Source organism: Ceratosolen solmsi, unplaced genomic scaffold (assembly GCF_000503995.2).
Source record: "Ceratosolen solmsi marchali unplaced genomic scaffold, CerSol_1.0 scaffold23, whole genome shotgun sequence".
Taxonomy (NCBI): Eukaryota; Metazoa; Arthropoda; class Insecta; order Hymenoptera; family Agaonidae; genus Ceratosolen; species Ceratosolen solmsi.
Window position 1 is genome coordinate 388,322 of NW_011948430.1, and position 22,527 is coordinate 410,848.

The window sequence follows — 22,527 nt, forward strand, 5'->3', positions numbered from 1 at the left end:
GCGACCAAGCGCAGGAGGCTGAACCGCCTCCTCTCTCAGCCCTATTCGTTCACCCATCCTTAAAAAACAGATTTCGTTCACGAACGGAGCTACGCGTCAATTCGCAATCCATAGACCATCGACCTCTACGAATATTTGTACGTACGGTTTCGCCTAGCGTAACGCTCGTAACATCGATTCTTCTTCCTTCTCTTTCTCTTTTTACACCAATTGTGCAAGCGCATTACACGAGTTTGGACGTCCCCTTTTTTCGGCTACCGATACCAAGCTCTCTCGGTCTTTAATAAAAACATAAAGAAAAGGCTAGACCATTACGCTAGAAGTGCCCTCCCAGTCGGTTTTCTGCAAAAGCAACGTTTAATAAAATCGACTGCCTGCCTATTTGTATTATCTAAATAAACGAGGCGCGTATTGCATTATAATATTCGGGATGCAGCTCGAAAGGTCCAACGACCACGAAGTTTTAAAGATTTACGAAGCTTTACCCTATCGTATATAACTGATAAACGCAAAATTATTCGGCTTGGGTACTTGGTAGGAGATTTGACGTAGAAAACAAAGCATAAAGGTGTCGGTAAAGAATAAATGGACGGGTCTATCGGTGGCTAAGTCAGGCGCTAAGAATTTAAAGCATGCGAGAGGGAGTGAGTGAGTGAGTGAGAGAGAGAGCGAGAAAGAGAAAGAGAGAGAGAGAGAGAGTGAGAGTGAGAGAGAGAGAGAGAGAGAGAGTGAGACGGAATGGGACGGTCGGTCAGTGCGGGGAAGAGTGAGGGGGTAGCGATGAGCGAAGGGCTTATTAAAAAAATTTACATAAAAATCGCAGAGCAGAGGAGCAGGCAAAGGAGAAAGAGATGCCTCAGGTTGCAACCGACAGTAAAATAGTAAAGATGCGCGGGCGAGCGTTTAAAGTTAAATTACGCGTCCGCCGGGGGACGAGGTGAGGAGGTGGAGATTGGCGGGCGGGGGGATTGGGACGGAGGGCATCGTTGGAAGTGGGGACTTACGGGGACGGCGGGGGCTGGAGGTCGGTGGGGAGGTGGAAGGCTACGGCCTTGCAGTGTATACTTAGGCATCGTTTCCTGGGTGGTGGTCAGTCGACGCCATTACGATCAGCTAGGAATGGAATTCGACCCCGTGCTCGCTGATCGGGGCGTCCGTCGTCGAAGCCGGCGCTCGCGGATCTCGGGCCCTCCTTCCCAAACAGAATTCCGATGCGGGGACCGGCCCGCTCGGTAGTAGTGCGGACGCGCGCCGCCGCCGGCTACGATTACGCGGATGGGCGCCGAGTGCGTGTTCGAGGGCTCGCGTGCGCTGTGATTACAGTGCGCGATGTTCGCCCTCGACCTGGCTGTGTGTGAGTGGCCACACATTCCGAGAAACGCCTCGTCGCCGAGCGTTGGGGGGCCGAGGCATTGCTAATTCCTCGACAGATTCGTGCTGACTCGTCACCGACTTTTCACCGACTTGTTTTCAACGATATCTCGTCGAAATGTGGTTTTTCGATACGCGACACTCCTTGGACTTTCGCGAGCCGTTACGCGTCGCTCGATCGATGCATCGATTAAGAAATGAAATTGTAGACGAAGCCGCAGCGACGAAGGCCGAACCAGTGTTCGCTTTAGCACTGCGAGCTGTCGAGCACATCGGCAGTTTTTCATCGAGATCGGTAGCGACTCAGCGATCTCTTCTGCCGCTCGTCGTGTACGCTCTCGTAATCGATGCTCCCTCGAAATCCCACGGCATCGATCTTGTTCAACGTGCTCTCGATTTATCGACTTTCCCCCTTACATGCGCCGAGCGTTTTTACTCAATGGCATAATACTTTATTGAATACTAATTAGGATCGCGGATGAAAAATGCCTCACGCGGCGTGCTTTGCTCTTTCGCAGAAAATAAAAACAACAAAGTAAAGAGCGTTCGAATTCGAGAATGTGATAAGGAGCGGCAAATGGATGGCGCAGGCGTAGCTCCTGAAAAAGAAGCCCGATAGTTCGTGGCGATAGCGAGAGGGGAAAGGCACGCGTACTCCCGCATGGCTTAGCCGGTCCGGGCCGTAGGTTTCCCCCGCTTTCCATCCAGTCATCGGGCGCCTTTTTATGCGCAGCAATGATTTACTCGCACCGGTTTGCTATTCGCAGGCGCAGGCGCAGGCGCGCGCACTCGCCGCTCCTAATTAAATCGAGGGAAGGCGGAAGAACGTGGAAACGAAGCGTGCGTACGGACTCGAGGCTCCGCTCACTAAAGCGAGCGCTCACCCAATACCTCCGCGGTTGCCACGGCTGAACTTTCTGAACTTTCACCGCAATTTCTACTCGCAACTACACCTATAGCTGCGGCCCCCTGCCACTGGAGCGCTCTACTTGATTAACGGCTAGAGGCTCGGGACCGGCGGCTCGCTCTGCGCACTTCAAGATTTGCACGGATTCGTCCAATCGCTCGATCGAGCTTTGAATGAATCGTAATTTTTGCTGCCCAATTGCTTCAACATCGCCGAACTCAAGATCGTGCTTTCGAGGTGATAATGAAAGCTCGAGGATCCAGAAACCGAGATTTAATAGCACTTGAGCAACGCGCGGCTCGCCGACTGTAAAAGAAAATAAAAAATTGCACGGGGCTCGGAATAAATTTGAAGTAAATGATGATGTACGTTACTGTTGTGAGCCGCGCATTATACGTTTATTTTATACTAGAATCCATTACAACAATGAGAAGATCAAAAGGGATATCGAGAATATCGAGAATATCGAGAGCGACAGCGACTCGATTTTATAAAAGCCGTCATCGGGTTCCTCTGAAGTCTTAGCTGTCAGAGTTCGTCGTCGGAACGTTGTGCCACTTGTGTGGCTATGTGGCCGTGCAGTTAAGTTTGCACAAGTCGCTTAGGACGCCAATTTTCTGCGATACAATCTATCATCTCTGCGGCATGATATGACAAGTCCTGAACCCCGACTGAAAATATGTCTGTATAAGTAGCGGGTGTTGGGAGTTTTCCTTGGTGCCGCACGAGCAATTCGATAATAAATAAAAAGCAAGCGCCCGTAGAAAAAGGAGAGACATAGGTTTTCTCGCGGGAAAAAATCTCAATTGCCGCTTCATTCCTCTCCCTCTTCCAATGACGCAGATCACTGTCATTAAAGTCGCTGGACCATCGAGCGTTCACGGAACGCATGACTTGACTTGAGTTTTTCCGTGCCAGCATTTCATATTTTACGCACTGTCGCATTCGCCAGACATTCTTCAGATGAGAATCTCGAAGGATTCGACACGCATCGCTTGCACCGTATGCACCACCCGACGTAAGATCGCGCGCGCACGCTATTTTGCATCTCATAACAGGTTCCCATTCGAAGCAAAACAGACACCGACTCAAAGACACTTTGGTAGGATATTGTAACGAGTGCGGGAAAGATGTGTGCATTTAGTGTCGACTCCCGTCTACCTTCAGCACCGTCTTTCTCTCTTGCGATATCAAGGAGGCGCTCCGACAAAGCAAAAAAATTAGCCAGTACCCGGTGAGCCGCATAGCATAGCATGACTAGTTTTCCAACATGTCAGACCGATCATTTGAGCGTTAAGGACTAAGGCGCGGCTTGTATACGAGGTCCTTACATTGAACTTATCAAATTATTATTATGTCTCTTTTTTCAACTTTTCTAGCACGATTGCTTTTTCAAGAATTCACCACAAACGAGTCGAGCCATACTTATGCAATTCGTATCCTACAGCACTCTATCTATTTATCTATATATATATATATATATATATATATATATATATCTACCTACCTATCTATTCATCTATATACTTATTAATCTATTTATACATGTATTATTCATCCAATAACTTTATGCTTCATTTCTACAATATGATTATTATTTTTGTATTATTGTGTTATTTCTTATTTATGTCAATAAATTAGGCATAAAAATTACCATTATCTACAAAAGCATGTATCTCCATTAGCTAAAAAAGTAATTTACGTTATACGATGAAACAAATATTTTACATAATTGAAATTTTTAATGTGTTTTTTTAGTTTTCGAAAATTCTTCAAGCTAAAGTCATATTTAGTAGACGACATTTTTAACTCTATTGATGTTTCAATAATATTATAAAAATACGAAACTTTTAACTTTGTTATATCGTCATATTTACCGCGAACAAACCTTCTAAATGATTAGTATATTATTTTATTGTAAGTTGTTTATCGTTCTTAATAGGAATAAAATTATTTTGTTATCCTACTAATCAGGTTTTCGGATAACCAAACGCATTCGTGTACTTCATAATTTGCATTTTCATTGCACACGATTGTGTTTCTTTTCTTTACATACATTATTACTTATATTAAATATAGTAAATTAAATTAGATAAAGGTACGTGAATGGGAGTGGTACGTACCGTTTATAATTTAATGGGACCAAGATTCACTTAATAAAATTGCTCAGATCTCCTAGTGTAGTTTTGCTTCACAGCGACACATTTTCTCAATGAGCATAAAAAGTTCTTCACCTCTATTTTAAAAATATATTAAAAATTTATTGTTGTATAAAAATCACTTGGAACTATTATTATTATTATTATTATTATTATTATTATTATTATTATTATTATTATTATTATTATTATTATTATTATTATTGTTATTATTATTATTATTATTATTAACATTATTGTTGTTATTATTATTATTATTGTGAGAGTACTTGTCTAAGATAATCACTTGTAAATTTATGTGTACGGTATTTAATAACAAACGGCACTAACGAAATTGTGAAAATTTTAGATTTTATTTGTCGATATGTTTGTTTTGAATGGTATATTATAAAAATAACGAGAGGACGGCTAAATAAAAGAGAAGTTAATTGAAGCTAACGCTGCTTGATTGTAAGACTGCATTAATGATATATATATATTTCAAACGTACAATGCCACTGCGAAAATAAGAAAAATGAGATTTGACGGGTAAGACCGTAGAGGAGTTACCGCAAGAATTCCGCATAAAGCGAGAAGGGAGAATTCGCGCAGGTAAGAGCGATCGGCCATACAATCGCTATATATAAATGAATTTAAGGGAATGAGCAATAGCGCGGAGGCCAGGGAAAATTATGAGCGATTAGTGGGCGCGGCAATACCGAGGGATCCGCGAGGTTCGCCGCAATATAATCTCGTAGGAGCGCAGGGACGAGCGGTGCCCCGGGTGGTGATGCTGCCAGTGGCGAACTCCTTGCGGTGTCTCGTCGTCGGCTTCCGTGGCCCCTCGCGACCGCAGGTAACTCTTTGCTCGGCGCTGATCTAGCACTACGCTGGCACAACGGCGTTCCTCCGGACAAACGACGAGAAGGCCGAAGATCTCTTCGAATGATATCTTAAGCCGTTATGCGCGAGGGCGAGGAGGAAAGGGAGGCTTTTCCAGGCGGCTTTTCCAGGCGACGTCGTTCTTTCGACGCCTGAGAGCCGGACTTTATCCGAGTTCCGTTGCTCGGCTTCGACGGAGGGACTCAATAATAGCCCGCGGGCGATCGTCACTCGATGCCCGATCCCGGAATAATGATAATAGCAGCGTGCATCGGCAGCTACACTTACCCAGTAATGAATAATCGGAGGCCGAGGCCGCAGCTGCGCAAGGAGAAGAAAAGTGGCCGCGGGAGTGCGCACGCCACGTGGCCGCGTTTACGAGGTGCGTGTAGGCCCTATGCACAGAGAGCCTCCGGCGTGCACGCAACCGCTGCCCCTCGTAATTTCCGAGCGCGAGGAGTCGCGCGTGTACCTCGTCCCCCTCGCGCTAATTTCCGCGCACGAGCACCATCATCAAGCTCCTGGGGCTGCGAGGAGCCCGCGAACGCCCGTTCCCGGACGCGCGGTGCTCCGTCTTCCTTCTTGCCCCGGGACTCTGCACGCTCGCGGAAACGCTTGCCGACGTGCGTGCGTGCGCGCGCGCGCGCGCGCGTAATGCCAAGCGGCTCGCGATTAAGGCTGTTTATTCATACGTTATTACAGCGCACTTCTTACCCTGGTCGACGCCAAATCCATCCGTCCTTCGTTCTTTTTATGCAGCATTTCTTTATCTTGCGGGTCGTTTTAAATTTTTACACGATCGTCCTCATTTTGTAGTAATACTATTATACGTATACTATTATAGCTGAACCACTCGGCATAACTCTTATAGACCATTTTATGTTATATTATGTACAATCGTTGAGGCCTTCCGGTACGTGACCTTTTCTTATAAACAACGGTATTCTTCTTCCGGTGATCGTGGAGAGCTGCGGCTCGAGTGAATAATCGGGCTAATTAATAATTAAGTCTTAGCCTAAGAATTCATTATGCTCAGGCAGGAAGAAAAGGGTGATTACGTTGGACGGTGTAAGGTCGAGGTGCCCAAGCGTAACTGTTGGCCATCGGAACGCAAATAAAAAATATACGAGCCCTTTCCGCCTTTGAATGCGCAGAGGTGATACCGAGGGCATCTCGAGATCACCGGCCCCGGCGGATGAGAGCCACGCGAGTCGGGAGTAGTGAAGATGCATTATTCATCCGCGAGCTCGATCGTGCAGAGTCGCGGATACGAGCGTCTATGCGTCGAGGCGCAAGCTGGATACAGAACGAGATGAGTCGGCAAAAAGTTACGTCCCCCGCGTCATTGTCCCAGCATTTGTTAAACGACCGCGCCTTGTAACACGGTTTATCTATTTGATATGCGAGGACGTGGAACGATATGCGGCTCCTGCGTTAATCCGCCTTCTTTCGCTTCATACTGTCGTAAAGCCTCGGGATCCGCCCATCGTGATCATCTTGCAATCATTATCTGGGAGCCGTGCTTCGATTTTGGTCCCGGTGCTCCGCTATTCGGAATTGCGGCCAAGGCGATGCGCAGAGCGCGATTAATCACCGCAGTGCAGCCGCTTGGAAAATCCCTGAGCGCACGAAATAGCGAAACTGTGTGCAACGGTTTACATCGGTCGATGAAATTACCTGCAAAACTTTTCTCCCGTTTTTTCTCCCTTTCTATCTCTCCCTCTTTTCCTCTTATATATATATATATATATATATATATATATATACTCCTTTCTCTACCTTAGCGTATTCGCAGCTCAACAATATTCTCGCACATAATGTAGGCAAATAAATAATATTAATAACCGCATTAGTCTACATGAATCGATTAATTGTCTTAGAGAAGTGAAAGAGCAATAGTCGAAAGACACGGATAATCCCTTATCGTTCAGGCTAGATTGCACATGAAATTATATAACGATAATAAATGAAAGTGTATTATCGATATATATAACATCAGTATAATATTGTAAATAAAGAAACACGTCTTAATATATATCGAAATATAGAAAGACAGGGAGAGAAAGAGAGAGAGAGAGAGAGAGAGAGAGAGAGAGATTTATATGTAAATGAAGATATATTTAAAAATTATTGAATACTGAATAATGAATAGTATATTTTGTTTAATAAAGTTTTAACAGTAACTCATATATACATCGATAAATGTTTACAATACAACTATACAATATAACTGCGCGATCAATTTTTGTTTTTAACTCTATATTTTCAAAATTACATTATCATATCCAGTGATATATTTCAACGAGCTAGAGTTGTTTAATCTAAAGAATAAATGAAATAAATAAGCGGTATGTATAACGAACGGGTGAATATATGAATAGTTGAGCATTACGAGTAGCATTCATTTAATTTGCTCGGGCTATCGTGTAGAACGTTATGCCTTTTAAGAAGGCTCTAATTTATTTTGTAATTAAAATCTAGACCTCGAGGAAGAAAAAGGCGTCGATGCTTCGTAAAATAAAAATCCGAGCTAAAATCCCAGATTACGTGGCAATAAAGATCGGAGTTGAAGCCTTGACCCCTGAAAAATGGATGATGGTAGGGTAAATACGGGACGGGGGCGAGGAGGGAAGGAAGCAAGGCTTCACGAGATGCCGTAGGAATCTGGAGCACGCCATTAGAGGCGATAATGAGCAAGTGATAGCCTCGGCAGCCTTACGCTTAAACAAACATTTACGAACAAACAAACAAGTCCATTAGGGGCTCCGTAATAAAAAGGATGTCCCGCTACCGTGGACGAGTGTACAGTCTGGGTTGATAGCGCAGAGCGAGGCCGCGATTACTCCAAGATTGAATTAAAGGATTTGAGCGACGTGCGGAGCTCGGAAGCGGGAACGGGAGCGGGAGCAATGCCGACTCCTTATACGTACTCACAAATGCAGTTGGTGTGGGTAGGCAGCGCGTCGGGCTTGCCTGCTATGGAGGCTATATCGAGCGATGCGGCGGCGCGGCAACGATGCGGGAGAAAAGCTGCGCGCGTGAATCGGTCGACTGGTCCTGAGTAATTACTTATAGGTCGCTGCTGGGTTTCTGAGCGGCAGCATATACTGCGTCCGTTCGATAGCCAAACTTATAATTTAATGGTTAATTATATAACGGGTGCGCTGGCGCGCGCGCGATTCGGGGAGCCACTGGGCGGACACTCTGACGTGCAGGAATGTGTTCTCGTCTCTCAGCCCCTCGTCCTCTTTCATTGAAGGAGACGCGGGCGCACGCATCGCCGGCTGCTCTTCTTTCATTACTATCTCCCCTACCGCCTTATCCTCCACCTCCTGTCTTTTACTTCTCCTTCTTCTTTCTTCTTCTTCATCATCGTCATCATCATCATCATCATCATCATCATTTTCTTTATCTTCTTCTTCTACCTTCTTCTCCTCATCCTCATTTTTATCATTAACGTCGTCGTCGTCGTCGTCCTCATCGCCGTCCTCATCGCCGTCCTCATCGTCGTCCTTATCGTCCACGCTGTCGCTATCCTTTTCGCGTAATTTATTCTTCCCTTCTTCCCATCTATCTAACATCTATCGATACCTACATCTCTGCTCTTCTACCACAGTCAACTTGTGTACGTCATCACACAAATGCTCCCTTCCAGTGCACGCGCTTCTGCGCTCATTTTTCAAACTGAGGACGTTTTTTGAACTCGGTGTGGAGCACCCGCGTCCGCACACGCGTACGATATGTACACGAAACTCGAGTTGCTGCTGATAAGCTGTCGCGAGTTGTACTTGTTTATCTTTTTCACGATGGGGATTGAGATATTCAAATACGCTTTCTAGCTTACAGCATACTTTTTGAAAGAATACTTATATAATTTCTCATGAATGCTAATATCAACCGAATTAAAATTATATTGTAAAAATGCCTCAAATCTTTAGTATCGTATCACATTATTTAATATCCAACAGAATCGTTATTAGCTTAAATGCATTGCAGCTTTAGCTAGTGGAAATTACATTTGAAATAACTTTTACATTAACAAATACACTTTTCTCTGTTTAAGGAACGCTAACCTAAATACATCTTTCTTACTTTCAAGTTTGATAATAAATAATAAAACAAAAAACAAACATGAAAAAACTTGATAATTATTAGTTTCTCTACAATTTTTATGATCTAGTATTTTTATAGCACTTTTCCTATAATGGACACGTTAGAGTAAAAGTTTGAACTGAATAAGATCTGACTATTCAAAAACCTTAAACGATCATCTACGAGATTTTTAGCGAATAACTTTATCATACGTTGACGCTAATTAGTAATGTAAGAACGTCATTTATCGCCTTGTAAAGAAAAATTTTAATTTGTTCATGTAGTTGACGTCTTGACGTTATAATTAAAGTCTTTCTAAAGCCATGCAGGACTAGTAAAAACATATTTTGTAGTAAGAAAATGAGCAATAGATTTAGTTAACATCTTATTGTACTTTTTTCTGTGGACATTAAAAAAAAATATAAATTCTACGAAAATTTTCTTGAAACTTTTACTTTACCTAAACCATTATTTCTAAACAAACAACCTGTACAACACCTCATAACTTACGCTTTAATTTAAATATAAAATATTTTTCATAACTAATGATAATATCTAGTTTTAAAATAATAAAGTTATACTTCTTTAATATAATATGAATTCAACATTACACGCGTAATTTATTTGTTATATTATTTTTTTAACCAACCACATTTATCTTTTAACTTCAGTTTAGGTGCATTGTATACATAATATTGTAATTGATTTTGATAGGCTTAAACAATGTACTTGAGACATGAACAAAAGTATTTTTATATTAAGTGTTTATATAAAGACGATTATTTTATAAAATTTATTTAAATATTCAATTTTTCTGCGAAATATTTATTTATTTTTTTTTTTTTTTTTTTTTTTTTTTTTTGATGAACGATTATTAAATTATTATCAGATTATTTTCATAATTTTCATACATATAGCGCCTACAATAATTAAAATTTTTTTGATAAAATAGACATAAGTATTAGAATAAGTATTAGATAATATCGGCAAATAAAAAGCGTTAAATGATGTTTGTGAGTTCAATGAAAATAAAATATGTCAAGTGCGAATGTCAGGCATATATTGAGAAGGTAGCTAAATATAGCCAGGAAACTTTATCTTCAAATATTAAATCAAGGCAAAGGCTTTTAAATGTAATAGTAGACGAATTTAAGAATGTTGTTGGAGAAAAGCGTACATAAAATTTCGTGTATCGCATACACGAAGAAAGCTCCGTAGGTATAATTACTTTAAAAAATGACGTACTTAAATCGCGGCACGATAAAATCAATGCAGCTAATAAAATTAACCACCGCCTACGATAATACGTATGACGGAGAGAAAAGGGCCCAGGACGTCGGTATACATCGTAGCAGCGCACGGTATTGGAAATTTTCATATATGCCCTTGCTTTGATAAATCGAAATTGCCGCTACGCAAAGAAGAAGAGAGTGTATAAGGGAGAGGCAAGAACGTAAGAAATAAGGAAAAAAGGGGGAGGCGCGCAAGATGAATATGCGAATAAAAGGTAGTAGATTGGTAAGGAGCAGAAGGATAGGGGAGTAAGGTGGTCGGACGGTGAAGGTTGGGGGGCGGGGGGGGGGGGAGGAAGAAGAAGGAAGAGAAGAAGGAATGAGGAAAGAGACAAGTTGTTTGGTACACGCGCGAACACGGGAGACAAGGCATATGCATGTGCGCGAACGCATTTCACCTGGCGAATTTATAAGAGAATTCCATGGACCCGCACTCGCGGCGATATCGCGTGCCATGTAAGCAGATACTCGTGGTTCTTAAATTATCAGTAAAGTCCGAGGCAAGGGCGCGTGCCTAAATAATTAGGCACAAGAGTTTGCCTAGACAAGGCGGGATCCCGACGATCGGGCCAAGTTCGACTCAAGCTCCCCTTTGACCGACCACTGCATAACTGGCAAAGTTTTTCTATCGAATTTACAATTAGAAAATTACCGACTGGAGGAGTGTTCAGCTAGCGACTCATTCTAAACTAGAGTCCCCGAAGAAGAGTTTCTCCTACCACAATCCGCTACTACCGAAACAATTCACAATTTTAACAATATTGAGAAATCATTGCTGAACATAAATTTGCACACACTTGTTTATTTCTATTTTCTTTGTAGTGGGCGAGATATCGTCAATTAATCAATCTATGATCAACATCGTGGAGATGAATAATGAACAATCGCAAAGAGAATATATGCCATATTATTAATACTATATCGAGAGAAGTATAAAAATCTTCTTACGAAGAAAGTAATATTTTGTATCAATAGCTTTTTAAACACAATTCAAACAAAAACAAAAAAATAAAAATAAATAAAGATAATATTTTGAACGTAAATAAGAGTATGCTTATATGTATACAAGAATCCTCCCAAAAGGAGGAGTTGATTCTTGCGTGATGGCACATCGAACGTGAAGCACATTGGCTCGACGATATATTTCTTAGTATGTGCACAAAGAGAAAGGGAGAGGGAGGAAGAGAGAAATAGGGATGAAAGATGCGGTGCAAGAGTGCCTTGACACAGGCGCATAAAGAACGTACACGCAAGGGTCTGGTAAATAGGGCCTAAGGGAGAGAGAGGGAGAGGGAGAGGGACGGATTGAGTGAGACAGAGAGAGAGAGAGAGAGAAAGAGAAGAGTTTCAAAAAGAAAGAGTGATTCGACGCTGATCGCGCGACTTTTGCGCGTAGAAAGAGGAAGAGTAAAGGCTGCTCGCTGACACGAGTGCACATTTGCATTATACACGTTGAGGCAACCGATTTATTTAGCTCGAGTTATGGCAAAATACACGCTGGAGAACTCGGTATCACCGATAACCATTCACTCTCTCTCTCTCTCTCTCTCTCATTCTTACCGCAGTCTATATGGTAATAGCTAACTTTTCTCCTTCGCTCCGCACCGCCTTCAGCCATCTCCGATCAGTATTTCGCCTCCTCGCACTACTCCTCCCGCTAGTTCTGGCGTGATCACCTTTGACTTTTCTCAACGGCGATACAGCATGTGGCTCCGATGCAACGTTCGGTGTGCGATCATTGAAACTTGACTCTTAGATCGAACGGAGGCCAAGACTATGTCTGGAATATCTCTCGTCTAACTCGACAATACTCGTGTGCATACGTGTGGGGCCCTTTCCATGCCACTAAATCACTTACTTTTTTCTAATCCTTTTCTTTTACATAATTCTTCGATTAAATATCATGATTAGTCTTCAATGGATAAAATTATACTATAAGCATTATCAATATTTAATCATTGACCTATTGCTGTTGTGCAAACTTGCTAAATTCATGTTATGATTTCATGATTAGTATCATCCATCTCTTTGCCAAAGATGTGTAAAATATTTCTTTTCGATATATTACTTACAATCTCTGCAACAATCTCAAAATATCTTTATATTATAAATATATACATTCAAACTGTCACGGCAACAATTGGAAATTTTAACCAACAACATGGAATACGAGACAAAACAATTCTTCCTTTAATTTTTTATTCGTTTTATGCATAATTAAAAGCTTACCTCACTCGCTCTTTGACTCTATCCGTCTGTCACTGTCTTTCCCCCTCCCCCTGCCCCTCTCCCTCCCACCGTTGTCTAATATAATCTTCGGTTCTTAAATTGTAATATAAAAAGTATATTTTCTTGTTGATTCGGATACAATGACTCACTGGTAAATTGACATGAAAAAACAGTAAGCAGAAAAATATTGTCGTGAAGGAAAGAAATTATTATTATGTTTGTACTATATGATAGTATAGTGTGAAATATTTTGTCAATATCGAGTAAAAAAGTACACAGGGACAGTAATAAAATTGCATTTTAGTTCAATATTAATAGAGAAGTAGTATCTCTCTTAGGCTGTTTAGAATTCAAATAACTATTTATTAAATAGGGCTGGGGCTAAGTAAAAATTTTCGTGCAATATCACTCGAGCCCGTTTTTCAAGACAGTAAGAACAATTTATCAGCTGAAAGTCGATGATCAACGTAAGTAGCCATGCGTTTGCATGTGATACAAATGCATTTCACGCACAAGTGTGCACACTCGAGCCGTTATCCAATTAAAATTTGGAACGAGATATCAATCGGTCATTTATTTCTTTTTTTTTTTTTTTTTTTTTTTCACCAAGGATAACTATCTCGTTTTATTACGACCGAAAATGTTTTGGGATGACGCTCAGGATCTCCATTTCCTCTCCATATGGAGTGAAATTGGTCAAAGGAAAGAAATCAGGGGGAAAGAAAAAATGAAATAGTTCGAGAAATAGAAAGAATAGAGCGCGCGTAAGAAAGAAAGATCGGAATGCGAGGTACAGAGTTAATCGATTAGGGATGAAAGCGGTTGAGCTGCGACGTGAAAATTCCACGAAGATTCAAAACGACCTCCCGTAATTATATTCGCTCTCTCGTCTCCCAAATTCTGCCTAGATGAGATCGAGTCATGAGCTCATATGCATTTCCACGTGCTTCCTTATGAAAAGTTTCCACTTTAACCCACGATCAAGTTATCCTATTATTTAATTAAACAACGCATCTCACGTTCCTCTCTATATCTGCCGATTGAACTGCTTCGCTCCATGTATTATTTAATAATAAGGGAAGATGTTAGATAAATTATAAATGGCTTCATCGAGCACGTTATTGACGGTTTGAAAGACGCTTAGGAAGTTAAGCAAAAAGCAATTTTCCTGAAGTAGAGAGGGACAGTTGCGAGAAAGGCATTGCAAAAGGCAACGAGGTCTCGAAATTTACAAGAAATGAACAATCGGAGGGAGTTAGTTTTAAAGCCAAAGAAATATTCATTTAGAAAGAGAGGCCACGGAATAATAGCGGAACGGCAAAATATTGAATATTACCAGTTATCCGTGGCCGATTTCACGCTCGAGGAAACAAGGAGTTTGTGCGGAAGCAGCGATGACGCTGGTGGGAGGCCACAAAAACTCAGTCGGATGGACGTATTATAAGCGTCGATTCAACCTCGGAAGCGTTGAACAGGCCGCGGCGGATGAATGGCGAATAAGTGGCGAACGAGCGGTGATGAAGCGGGGTACGGGGAACGACTCCGCTCGCTCCCGTACGGAGCTGCGATACGAAGGAACTCCGTGTAGTTTTCTGCTCCCACTAGGCTCGTCCCCCTCGAAGCTTAGAAGAATGTCGGCTTGCGTTCTCTTCTGGTGGCGAACAGCGTGTAACACGTGGCAGTATCTTGTATCGCGCTCCCGCTGCTATAACACACGCACGCTGTGTTCCCGTGAACGAGGGGGAGGCCTGAAGGAGAGGCCCAAGAACGGAGACAACACCTACGGTCTCCCCTCTACACCACCTCCCTTCCCCCTCCCCCACAATCCCATCTCATTCCATCCCAACACCACCCCACTCCATCCCATCCCATTCCACCTTACTCCCTCCTGGACCCTCTTAACCATCTTACCCGCGGCGTGAGCCCTGCCCGGGCAACATAAGATTTTCTACCGATAAAACGCCAACGTCGCGGAGGTCCGGCGGTAACCCGCATGGAAGACTCGCTGCTTTGATCTCACCCACGTGTTCGAATCTGCGCGCTCGAATTTGTCCAGGATCGCGCTATAACAAAATCACCCTTCGAGCCACAGCTTCAGCGATGCGATCCCGATCCTTCATTACAGAGCCACACTTTCCTAAAGAAAATCTTCATCTCCATTAGATGAAGGTGATATACGAGAACGCTCACTTATCAATCCATGCTTTCATAAATTCAAACTTGTATTTCATGAATATCCAACATTTCATTTCATAACTTCCTCATATTAATTATCAGATTTAATTATTTTTTGTCGACTGTACTTTTTGGAGAAACTTGCAAACGCAGGTGTTTCATTAAAAATACTTAACAGTTCTACATATACTAATCTTTATTAATACAGTATCTATACTCTATTATTAAACTCCTGATATGTAATGTCAAATATCTTAGTAATTTATTAGTAACGACCAATCACTCACATCAATCGGATAACCCGTTAAAGGATCGTTTATAAAAATCTCTTCATCTACGTACTCTTTTAACGTTATAAATACTTTTTGTGAATTTTTAATTTAATAAATAAAGTCAAAACAATTTTACTTGGCACATATGCAAACGTACAATTAATATTACTATTACTATTGTTATTGTTTGTCGTTATCGTCGTCATTGTTGTCGTGGTCGTCGTTGTTGTTGTTCATTTTAGTTGAATTGTTACCCGTCGCTTGCGACTTCATTTTTAACTTCCTAGTTTTATACTTTATACTTAAACTTATATATGATTTTTTTTGTGTTTTGACACTTATGAATGGCACAGATAATTAATTGCGTCCAACTTGTTACTCGTTTATATCTACATGAAAAACAAGTAATCCCGTTAACTTGTATTAACGTAATATAGCAACAATTATCGAATATTCATTATAATATAAATGAATAAAGTATTTTTATTTTAATTACTCTGCTTGAGTACTATTTAAAATAATAGAGAAGGCGATAAGATTTATTTGTCAAAAACTAAACAGGTAAAGAGGCCTCGTAAAAATTCCAAAACGTATTGTTATAAAAGAGCTTCATTTTTCTTGAATATTAATCTGTATAAGAACTTGGTAATAGAGGAAAAAAAATACCGAAATAATTCAAGAGGCTAAAAAATATTGTTTTAATGGGGAGATCATTTGTCATGAATATGAATAAGCTCTGCGACTATAGCTCGGAAAGTCAATTAAACATTTATTCAATTTAAGAAAGCTTTAAATACCTATCAATCATCCGCTCTTGTTATCGATTGATCATCAATCAACTGGCCGTGCATCAGCTCGAGCACGTTTCGCGTGGTAAGAGAAGAACCGTGACTCTCCTCTAATGTGAGCCTCTCAATTGGAAATCCGCACACTCGCACTCGAGTCCGCAAAAGATAAAATATTAGCGATACCAACGTCAGAACCATAAGTAGCCGCGAGGCCGTTATGATCTTCGGCATCGTCTCTTTAGCCTCTGTACACACTTTCATGCTCGTACACGTGCTCATACCTCTCCTCTTAACTCGTACGCGTATTCGTATTCGTGCTCGTGCTCGTGCTCGTACTCCCTCTCCTACTCATACTCGTACCCGCACATACGTATCATAAAAGATTTAACGAGCACACCCGTTTGTGAAACTAATTGAGAAACTTACTTTTCTTCCTCCCTTTTGACTTTTATTCCTCGCTCCAATATCTATCTTAAATGAGGACGACGACGAGCACGACGACGAGCACGACGACAACCACGACGACGACCACGACGACGACCACGACGACGACCACGACTACGACCACGACGACGACACCGGACAAAAATACACGAGGACGGAAAAGATCGAAGAGTAGGATGCATTTCAACGGTCAATCACTTTTATCATGCCGATCGACGCTATCGAAGAAGGGTTTGCTGTTGCCATTACAGTACTCTCCCTCTTACCCACACACACACACACACGCGCGCGCACCTTTGTGTAAATTTACCGACGCGATTGAATGCAAATCACCGGCACTGCTGCTATCCTCAACTAATCAGGAATAAAAAACATTTGCTAATTACAAGATGATAATTACTTTGTCTCATTATCTCATCCTTTCAGATATTTCCCTTTACAATAGATAAGCTTCAAGCTTTAAAGACATATTTAAAGATAGCTTAAAGATTACAAAACATAATTTAATCTTTTATTCTCTACCTTATTTTCAAATATACTATTTTCATAAAACTATAAAAAAAAAATAATAATAATAAAATAACATTCTTAATGTTTTATTTTTGTATCGCTATGACATAAGTGAAAATCATTCAAAAAGATTGAGATACTTAGAGGCATATCCCAATGTCATAAATTATGTTTTAATTATTCCAAGGCCATTTTTAAAGTCGCGAAGATTTTTAAAATATTAAAAGGGAGGCAATATAATAAATCAATAATAGTGTTAATTGCAAATAGTGGAATAGGAACAAGAGGCGAAGAACCGTTTAACATTCGGTAACGTCAAACCAATCTTTAACCATTCATTAATGAAATGATACGCAAGAACATTTTGATTATTGCAATTGATAATGGAAATGTATATATTATAATTGAGATGAATTATTTTGTTCAAATGTTCGTTATAATGTTCAACTAATGCAATGCAAAAATTGCCAAAACACATATTTAAATTAAGTGCAATTTATTTTCGAAAGATAATCGTTTTTTTATTAATCGAAAAGTAAAAAATATGGAGTATATTAAAAATATGTGAATTTTTAAATAAATGCATCATTGGTTTACAATCTAGAAAAAAAAAGAAGCTTGTGCCTCAAATTGATTGAGCCGACTAATTTTAACGTAAAGAGAAAACTTATAACACAAATTTATAACTACCAATTAATTATGCGGAATAATTCCTCGACTGTACACAGTACGTAATGATAAGAGTAGATATTTATTACTCTTGGCTTGCAATTATTCAACCAATTACAATGACCAGAAAAAGTTTTTGCAGAAAAATCGGTGCAGTTTTGAAAATAAGGAGAGCTATTCGATGTTGGGTTGTTGGGAAGGTGACGATCGGAGAAAACCGATAAATAAGGTATGCAGTGAGATTTCGCGAAGAGTAGTGTTGCTTCAGCTGATTAAGCGCAAAGCGATCAACGAAAACAAATTGCCACCTCCATACGAAAGTGCCAACGAGGTCGAGTCACCAAGGCTGCCGTTTTCTATTATTGGCTCGAATCCCCTGATAAATCTTCCGATAAATTTATGAAACGAGTCTCCCCGTAAACGTAAAATTGGAAGATAATTCACCATTACAGCAACTCGCGCGCATCATAAATTCTACTTGCGATTCGCTACACACCACTAGTACTTCCTTCTCAGCTCGCATCTCGTTTCGCCTCACATCATCTTCTTTATTTGCTTCGCTACGGTTACCGCAAAAAAAAAAAATAATAATAATAATTCGAAGGCGACATTTTTTGAGGGCCACACTGAAATCGTCTTCAAGCTTAAAAAAAAAACGAAATCGAATGAGCTTCTGTGTCTGACCAGTTGTTCACAATTGATCGAAGTTTCAATTTATAGCTAACTTATTGTTTATGATTTATGACCTCATTCACAGGTAATTGAAAAAGAAACAAAGTTTTAGTATATATAGTGGACAATTTATTTACGAATATGAGTCATTTAAAGAATATTTAAGTATTCATTTAAGTATCGATATTATTAATGTAGCTATTTAATAACCATTCATTTGATCACCTCACTTACAAAAAAGCTCATTAGGAAATTTGGAATCTTCTATTGAAACTTGTATGCAAAAAGCTTCACAAAGTCAGATAAGTTTTGTTTTGATATAAATTCGCATACTTATTTTCATTGACGATGTGCGCAAAGTACCGCAAGACACGATAATATTTGTCGGCAATGAATCGAGATAGAGAGAGAGAGAGAGAGAGAGAGAGAGAGAGAGAGAGAGAGAGAGAGAGAGAGAGAGGGAGAGAGAGAGCGAGAGAGAGAGCGTACGTATGTAGTTACATCCACCAGAGAACTTTGCACGCGGGCGGTTAACCACGAGCCAAGGAGAATATCAGGATCTGGTTCAAGAAATAGTTGCCCTCCATTCCTCTCTTCCTCTTCTCCATCTTTCATTCTCTTCATCTATCTCTATTTGTATCTCGTGTTGCAAATATAAGCAGTCAGGATTTTCAGTCTTACTTATCTTGTTCCTCAAATGTATTAGCTATTTCGAAGTAGTATAGTAGATATGGTAGGCAAAAGGATAGCCGTAGTGGTACTCTCTTACCAGACAAAAAGAGAAAGTGAGAGAGTAAAAGAAAAATAGAGAAGGAAAAGGTGGCCTATGTCAGGGCGTGGCAGACTATAGTGGTGTGTAAGACTGTAAGGTCATCAGTCAGCACAACCGCCTATTATAAGCTGAGTATTTCTCTCTCTCTCTCTCTCTCTCTCTTTCTCTATATATATATATATATATCCTTTTCTCTTTATTCACGTTCTCTTGCTTCCTCTTATGATCCGTCTATCAAACCACCTATCTCCATTTATCTACATCCCATCTCTATATATCTCTACTACAAATTAAAGCCTCTCTATTGCCTCTATGGCCTCTGCGTAGTTTAAATTTTCATATCGAAAAAGTAGCTTGAGTAAGTAGGAATATGAAACTTATTAAATTTTCATCCATACGTCGTAAATTATGCCCCTTTTCTGTCAAATCACATATTAGAGCATATAAATATAAAAAGTGAATTGTCTTGAATCAATTACAGTATATAGGGTTATGTTTTTATTGAGATCTTTGGTCAATATTAAGACAATTTGAAGTATGTTAATTTTCGATAATCGTCACTTATTTATTAACTTATATAGCTTACATTTATAATGGTGTATATTCGTAGATGGAAGATATTTCTCGCTAATAATAAACGAATTGGAATATAAAGCTTAACTTGTAGGTGCATTGAGAGAAACCGTGGAAGGACGAGCGAGCAATGATGGGGGATACAGGGAGATGGTAAGTAAGTAAGAGAGAGAGAAAGAGAGAGAGAGAGACGGGGGGGGGGGGGGGGGGGGGTGAGAGAAGGGCATTGATACGATACGTAATAAGTGTGAGCGCTCGAGCTCGAATAGTTTAGAGAAATTTGCCAAGGATCCGGTCGAACTACCCCGTTACCCTCGAGCGCCGGCTCTAACCCCTGTGCCGCTCTCTAAATTCTTTCCCAAGGCTCGCGCAAACACGAACGCAAAGGCCAGTCGCAGTGAGCATAAAATTTTACGAGCCACAGGATGATAAAATTTGGCATGCGACTCGGAGCAAGTGTTCCGAGGACCACTTGTCCAACTTCTCTGCGGCTATGTAATATGGGCCTTGCCGGGAGCCGAGCTGGCGCATGCGCGGACTCGCAAATCTTTTTTTGAAGCACGAGTGTCAGTCTTTGCGCGGCTTTCTCCTCGCCTCGCCATCCTCCAACCTCCAGGATCCGCGGTCATAATATACAGCGGGGCAGTCGCGTGGTGCCGGGCTCGAAGACGCGCGCGGTACCAGTTTCGTGCGACCCAGGGAGGGAGAAAATATAGGTTGTCTTCCGGTGGGTCGGACGCGATATATATGTATATAAGGAGCCGCGCGGCTCTGGCAGCTCGCCTGCGGTGCAACGCGCGGATGATACATTATGGCATATTCTTTTTGACTGCGCAGCTGCAGCTGCTTCTCTTTCTCCTCCAATTCTCCTTTCTGACCCCCCCCCCCTCCTCATCAGCTTCCTCACGCTTTCGCTCTTCGGTTGCGCTCTGTCTGTCCATCTGTCTGTCTGTCTGTCTGTCTGTCTGTCTGTCTGTCTCTCTGTCTCTCTCGCTCACCCCTTCCCCTAATTCCTTCTTGACTTCTCGCTCGCGAGGTAATCTGTGAAAAAATTTGTTGTGTGTTCGCGTGAACAGACTCGTGTAATGCGTAGTCCGCTTGAATTCTGCCGACCGAAACAGTCAACAGAAGTTTACGTGAAAGATAAGACTAGTCGGCCGATTACCATCTAACGACCTGCTCGGTACTGTCCTGATAATGGTGGACTACCCAAATACATCATCTACTATTAAATGTAATTTTTATGATAATTTTTCTTTCTTTTTATGATTAGTTTTCTCTTCCTCCCTACACTTAATTTTATTCAACTGCTGTGATGCTACTATTTAATAGCATCGACTGCAAGTTCCCTTTCAGCCCATTGCATTTCAATACATCGATTACTTCTTGCAACAAAAAACGATTACTTTATTATTTTCATATTCCGAAGTATTTTATTGTGCAAAGTGATATAAGCTTAAAAATTAAAAGTACATATAATTGCTACTTGAAATTATAATTATGATTAATTCTAGAGAAACGGATTAACTTGCAAAAGAAATAAATCGTGCGGTCTTCGTATAAAGACAAGAGCCCATTTGCCTGCATCATATACATTATTAATCTACACCAGTGATAATTGATTATAAATTTGAAAGCCGAGTTTATTAGTCCGCTCATTCTGCTTCCTTCAAAATCAAATCATAATTTATTGATTAAATTGTATAAAATTTCGAATATAAAATATTTTGAAATCTTGCGAAGTAATTACACTACTTTAATTTTCCATATATTTTTTTATAAAGACAACAGTACATAAACCACCATGCATTCACAAAATTTTTAAAACAATTTATTAACGTTCGTTTTTAAAAAAAAATATTAGTACAAAGGCACGATGATCTTTCATTATCACGAATGTGGCGCTGTTATACGTGTATTTGTAGATAGATAAAGTCTAGATACTAATGTGCCAGTACTCAATAAAAGCTTGAAAAGAAAAAAGAATTGTATATATGACTTATGCAAAATACGTATGAATGCACACGTTTAAATTAATAATTATGAAGAGAAGCTCGGTCGGTATGGAAGCATATCGATGTCGCATATCAATAATAAGCATGCCAGTACCACACATTGCTGGTTATTTCCTATATTAAGAGTGAACACTGAGATCGCTATATGCGACGTCGGCAAATCTGGTTGTTGTCAATAACAAAGTCTCGATAAAGTGAGCACGATCAAGAGATTGAGAAGAGTGGGCACTCGGGTTCTGCAACCACTGCAACTACAGTATACGTACGCACACGGTGCAACCGGTTGCTCCCCCTCCCCCTCGCACCCCCTCTCCGCAATACCCACTCTACCCACCCACCCATCCACCTTACCACCACCACCATCCTTTTCCCTAGCACTGCCAAGCGAAAATCGCTGCGTCTATACGCGTGCGTGCGTACGAGGGTTCATGCGTGCGTTCGTGTATATATGTGATCGCACGTACGGGGCTCTCGTATTACCGGCTAAATATTTCATTCATAAAAACGCCTCTCGCGCCTTTAGTATTCTTTAGCTATAGCGACGGCCACACAACTATGCTAGCACACGCGCTTATTCTAAAGGCAATTACGACTCTTCAGAGGGCATCTCGCTTCTACCATTAGTCTCGTGATTTGCACTCGCAGATAACGATATCGTTAAAACTCCCTATATTTCTATTATCCGCTGCTCTTCCCCCCTTCCCCTTATCGTTTTATTATTTAAAT

The 22,527-nt window shown here is 40.8% G+C and overlaps 1 protein-coding gene across 1 annotated transcript in view; it reads left to right on the forward strand.

The window, feature by feature from the left end:
- LOC105363920 (SAM-motif ubiquitously expressed punctatedly localized protein) overlaps nt 1-22,527 on the forward strand; it is a 60,868-nt gene that overhangs the window by 36,119 nt on the left and 2,222 nt on the right. The window lies entirely within an intron of this gene.